The sequence below is a fragment of the Choloepus didactylus genome, chromosome 11 (assembly GCF_015220235.1).
Source record: "Choloepus didactylus isolate mChoDid1 chromosome 11, mChoDid1.pri, whole genome shotgun sequence".
In the NCBI taxonomy this organism is placed as follows: Eukaryota; Metazoa; Chordata; class Mammalia; order Pilosa; family Megalonychidae; genus Choloepus; species Choloepus didactylus.
Window position 1 is genome coordinate 72,764,202 of NC_051317.1, and position 6,586 is coordinate 72,770,787.

At 37.2% G+C, this 6,586-nt stretch overlaps 1 pseudogene; it reads left to right on the plus strand.

The window, feature by feature from the left end:
- Positions 1-2,354: 2,354 nt before the first annotated feature.
- Positions 2,355-2,607, plus strand: LOC119506482 (annotated as a pseudogene).
- The last annotated feature ends 3,979 nt before the right edge of the window (positions 2,608-6,586 follow it).

A 6,586-nucleotide genomic window follows, 5' to 3' on the forward strand; every position in this document is an offset into this window, starting at 1 on the left:
GTCATGGGTCACAGTTCCACAACCTCAGTCATTTCCATTATTGTGAAATATAACATACATACAGAAAGGTGTCAACTCGTAATGTACAGCTCAACAAGCATTTATATAGGTAATTTCAAAAATTGTTATGGGTTACAGTTCCACAGTCTCAGTCCCTTCTCTATTATGCAATACAAGGTATATACAGAAAGGTGAAGACTTTCAAGGCACAATTCAATGAGCAGCAATAGAACAAATCCCAAAGATGTGTTTTTATTTAAAAGGAAAACAAAAGCTATGTCTTTTTCTTAACTTTAGTTAAATAAAAAAACAAATATTGTTTCAAACCTGGCAACTTTTAACATTTTGCTTTCTCAAGGTCAAGCCCTAAAGGATATCTTTTTATTCCTAACAGTTGCAAAGGATTTGTTCTTTCACCTTGAAAAAAATGAAGTGCTAAAAATGGTTAAGTTCATTTGATAATAAGTTGCATAAGAAATGTTTAGAGAATGTTATAAAAATTGTAAAAGAATTTTAACCTTCAGTTGGTTACTAATATGCATAATATTAAATAACAATATAGTGCTGCTAGTTATGGTTTTAGTTACTTTTAAAATGTTATATGCCACAGAAACAGCCATATTTCCTTGTCAGTTAATTGTTTTACTCTGATGCTTCTCTGAAAGTACTTGCAGTTAGCTACAAGTCAGAGCTTCCTCTTCAACAACAACAAAGGGTTTTAAAAAGAAGCAAGGCAAGTATATAAATTATGTCTTACATGTTAACTAACATAACCATAGTAAAAATGTAAAGAAGAAAATTAGAGCTCTGTTTTAATTGAAGTGCTCACATGTTTAAATCAAGCTCTTAGTACTATGCATGATGTCTCCTCATCTGAGTTATTGGCTAAATCCATTTCTGTTATCCCTAAAATTTTAAAGGTATCAGCCACATAACTTGGACATGCTCCAGAAGTAGATGGGAACATGCTTTTACTGAAAACACCTTTTATTACAACACCTTTGGCTCTGCCTGCCAGAAAAGACTCAGTCACTTTGGCTCTTCAGTAGACAACTGCCTCCAGACTGGCTCTGTTGCACAGTGCCATAGGGCACTGTGAGACAGTTTAATGGAACCCTGAAGGCCAGTGTTCTGTTTTCAGAGGACCAGTAATGCTGTGCTACAACAACTGTACAAAGAACATACCTCCCAGAGCTATAATTGCCAGAATGATGTGTTTGAAACCTAAAAACATAATTAACACTAAGGCCTGCTCCTATGAGGGGACAGCATATATAGAATTGTAAGCTCAACTCCCAGTGCAGCTCAGGAAAAAAAAGCAAAACAAAACCTTGTACATTCATTAGCATTAAGTGCTGCACATATATACCAGACAAATATAACAATATCTCTTCAGCATTAAATCATACACAAGGTGATATTGATCATGTGAAAAATTATAGTAAACTGAATTCATTTTCTGAGTGATTAATAAACTTACCTATGAAGTGGAGAATAGCCCTTATTAGCATGGCTTTTATTTTGCTTACCATATATTTGTCTTATTATTGCCTGTGTTGTATCTGTGGGTTTATGTCCAGAGCATCTTCCAGATTAATATAAGAACCTCTTTACCCTTGCTCAGCAGGAAGCAGTTATACAAGGTAGACCATTTTCCCTTTTACAAGAAATGCTCACAAAACACCACTTCATAAGAATAAAAAAAAAATCACAAAAAGGAGGGATTTGATAACTGGATAAGTAGAAAAAATACTCAATATAATTCTTAAGCTGGAAAATGTTTAGCATAGTCTTTAGTGGCCAAAAAAATTAAAAAAATAATAAAAGTAAAACCATTTATTAAGATCAAATTCACTCAAGCAGCCTTGAGTTATTCTAAGCATAAAAAACCCTTGTTAAAATAACTTGCTGTTGCTCTGATCTCAACAAAAAACTTACTCTCTGTTTCCAGGAGCTTTCCCAGCATTGCCTGCAGGAAAATGCAAGAGACATCACCATATAGTCTGATGTCCAGTGCCTTTTTCTTTAAAAAACAAATCTGAATAAGCGGAGGACTTCAAGATAACAGGGGACACTAAACAAACAGCTTTTTATTTTTTAGAGTAATGAAAATGTTCAACAGTTGATTGTGGTGATGAATGCACAACTATATGATGATACTGTGAACAACTGTTTTACACTTTGGATGATTGTATGGTATGTAAATATATTTTAATTAAGAAAGAAAAAAAAAACCCAAGGACCTTAGATATGCCATGGCTTTGATAGTGAGGGTCACTCTCACCAGGCCTAAGCCATACTATTCTCTTCCCTAGGAGACCATCACAGTTGGCCAACCCCACTCCTCAGTAACCATGTGCTACCATAAGGCCATGATCAAAATGTGGACATGTTGGAGAAGATGCAACAGGCTACTTAAGCACTGGAGAAATATACCACAGAGAAAGACATTGCAGTCCATATCAAGAAGGAGTCTGACAAGACATACAACCCCACCAGGCACTGCATTGTGGGAAGGAATTTTGGTAGTTATGTGACACATGAAACCAAGCACTTCATCCACTCTACTTAGGCCAACTGGCCATTCTTCCATTCAAATCTGGTTAAAGCATGGACTGTGCCAACCAGCTAGTGATCCACTCAAAAACAAGGACCACAGTCCAAACTCCAATACCAGGGACTGAAATCCTCTGCTTTGCAAAGGGAATGCCTTGATCTCTGAAAGACATTTGTGATGTTTTATACAGGGCATTCTCTATACTAGTTTATTGTAGTTATAAAACAATTAACAAAACAGTTCACATTTGTATTTATTTTCTATTCCATACTTCTCTCTGCCTCATGTTATTTCTTTTAAAATCCATTCATTTCAAACAAAATATATCTGTTGAAGATGTGTATGTTAAAAAAAAAAAAAAAGCCAATGACCAATGGTTGCTGGCAGCCAGCCACAGAATGTCACAGTATTCTGAGAAAAAGCATGCCTTGATGACACCTCCATTTTGGGCCTCGTTTAGCCTCCAAATCAAGAGCCAGTAAATTCTTGTTGCTTAAGCCGACACATTGTTTTAGCAGCTGGAGAACTAAAGCAACTCACATTCCTTTTGAGGGCATTTATCATCTATCCAGCCACATTGTTGAATTATTTTAATAATTGTAATAGATTTTGAGCTTATTTTCTTAGACTTTATAGGCAAACAAATATATCAATTTCAACTAATGATCAAATTTTCACCTTTGTACCAATATTTACACTACAAGTATGTTTAGTGTCTTATTATATGGCCATATATCCCATAACAATATTAAAAAGTATTTTGTATTTAATTTTAGTTAGATTTGTCATCAGAGAGTTAATGTTCTATGGCAAGGGCCTAGATTTTAGATAATTTATGTTTCCAACTAAATATAATTTGTTTAAACTGAAACTGAATACTTCTATTTTCATAATTTCATCTGTGTGTGTATGTGTGTGTGTGTGTGTCTATGTGTGTGTGTGTGTGTGTGTGTGTGTGTGTCATTTGTAAGGTTGTGGGCTAATGGAGTACCATCAAATAAGGGCCAACAACCCTGTATATAAAATCCTTGATTTAATTAAAACAAATTTTAAACAGAACAGTTTGACCTAAATGATTCAACATGAACTAAGAAAAATCTTTAAATCTATAAATCCTTGCCAAATTCAAAGGGGCTTTCCAATACACAACATCATTTCATTGTCATAAAAACTGACATATAGGATGAATACTATTATCATCATTTTGTAGATGAAAAATCTCAGGTTCAGGGAGGTTAGGGATGGGATAAAATACATAATTTTTAAGGCATTTTCAATTCAAATATTCAATCATTCCATAACATAACCATTGCTGTATGGGCAGAAGTGAGAGGCTGGCCTAAAAATCATAATCCTTCTGAATACTTTAACAGTACTTCTTCTACCCATTTTGTTGACAAAAATTGATACTTGAAAATCAGTTGAGATAGTCAAGGCTTGCATGCCTCAGGCACATTCAGCTGTTGAAATTGTTGAATGCTTACCAAGCTTGTATGAGGGACATGGAGAAGCAAGAGATGTGGCCTCAGCCTCAAGAAACTCATGGTCTAATGGAGAAGTCAAATACGTAAACAAAGGATTACAATAAAATTAAGTAAGTGGGAAAAGGAATTTTGAAAGACTGTACCCAGAAGACTCAGAAAGACTTCAGAGAGAAGCTGAAATTTAAACAGTCTTGAAGGAGCAAAATAAGGTTTCCAGACAGACAAAAGGGGAGAGGAACATTGTTGAAAGAAGGGAATGTGAATAATCATGGAACAATGGTTCTGGAACATCACCAAGGAGAGCTGTTGTCAATTAAGGCAGGATTCCAATTCTTCAGGGCCTTTTGTATGTAGTCAATGAGTTTGAATTTTATTCTGATACTGAGAGAAAGCCAATAAGTAAATAAATATATTTTTAATGGCAATGCCTAGTTTTTCAAGATAGGGGAACATAGATTCTGCTTCTCCTGGTCTAAAACAAAACATATTTCTATAAGAATGTTTGGTAATGCTTACCTAAAACTTTCAAAAATAGGGGGAGGAAGAAGATGGTGGCATAAAGAGGAATGGAAGCTAGTTAGTTCCCCTGGAACAACTAATAGACAACCAGGAGCAACTAGTAAATAATCTGGAATAACTTCTGGGGGACAAACATGTCTGTCCACACACCATACACCAACCTAGACTGGGAGGAATGCCTGAGATGGCAACATAAAATCTGTAAGTAAAAACTGTGGACCTGCACCAAGAGCCTGCAAAACTGCAAAGCCTCACTGTGATAGAGAGCACCACTCTCTGAACAAGCGAATATACCTCAGCCCAGTGCCAACTGAGGTTTTAATTAACACATGTTGACTGCTCAAACAAGCTATGAATTCCCAATAAGCAAACAGAGGCATTTGGTGGCAACTGAACTTGGAGAGCTGGAGGGCCTGTCTGGGAGGGAGGATGAGCCCAGAGGACCAGGTGCTGTCTCTGGCCAATGGGTGAAACTGAGAGTGGCTGTGGACTGGCCCTGAAGGTGGCTTCCTGTCCCTTTTTTGGCTCAGTGGAGAAAGCCTCAGCCATTTTGAGTTCCCACTGCTCTGACCCAGACAAGGGTGAAGATAGCAGAGTCAGAGGGACTATTCAAATGCAAATGATATCTCCCTAGGGGGTGTATCTTCCCTAAGAGGAAAGAGGCAGCACCAAGCTCTACTACCCACCTTCCTTTCAGAACCAGACCCCAGAGCCTGGGGGAAAACAGCCACAGGCCACAACTCCTTACACTAATCTGGAGTGATAGGCTGACAGCCACCTTCTGGGAAGAAAATCACAGTGGCTTCAGGTCTCACAATCTTCTAAAACACACCCTCAGGGAAACCTGATACTATTGTCTCCTGAGACCTGAGCCCATTCTGGTCTGGGAAAACCTTATTGGGGTAACCAAGGAAACCAGATGCCTAGACAACAGAAAACTACAACCTACACTAAGAAAAATGAAGGTATGGCCTTGTCAAAAGAACAAACTTACACTTCAACTGAGATACAGGAATTGAAACAACTAATGCTAAATTAATTCCAAAAGTTTAGGGAAGATATGGCAAAAGAGATGAAGCTTATAATGAAAACACTAGGCATACATAAGGTAGAAATTGAAAGTTTGAAAAAATAGCTGGCAGAATCTATGGAAATGAAAGGCATAACAAAAGAGATGAAAGACACAATGGAGACATACAACAGCAGATTTCAAGAGGCAGAAGAAAACAGGAACTGGAGAACAAGACACCTGTAAACCTACAGACAAAACAACAGATAGAGAAAAGAATGGAAAAATATGAGCAATGTCTCCAGGAATTGAATGACAACACAAAATACAGGAATGTACATGTCATGGGTGTCCCAGAAGGAGAAGAGAAGGGAAAAGGGGCAGAAACAATAATAGAGGAAATATCAATGAAAATTTCCCATCTCTAATGAAAGACATAAAATTACAGATCCAAGAAGTGCAGAGTACCCCAAACAGAATAGATCTCAATAGGACTACACCAAGACACTTAAGAATAAGATTACTGAACGTCAAAGGTAAAGAGAAAATCCTGAAAGCAGTGAGAGAAAAGCAATCCATCACATACAAAGGAAGCTTGATAAGACTATGTGCAGATTTCTCAGTAGAAATCATGGAGACCAGAAGGAAGTGGGGTGATATATTTAAGATACTGAGAGAGAAAAACCACCAACCAAGATTGCTATACCTGCCAAACTGTCCTTCAAATATGAGGGAGAGCTAAAAATAATCCCTGACAAACAGACAATGACAGAGTTTGTGAACAAGATACCTGCTCTACAGGAAACACTAAAGGGAACACTACAGACAGAAAGGAAAAGACAGAACTGAGAGGTTTGGAACACAATTTTGGGAGGTAGTAGCACAGCAATATAAGTACGCTGAACAAAGATGATTGTGAGTATGGTTGAAAGAGGAAGGTTAGGAGCATGTGGGAGACCAGAAGGAAATAGGAAAGATAAAGCCTGGGACTGTATAACTCAGTGAAACCTATGTGCT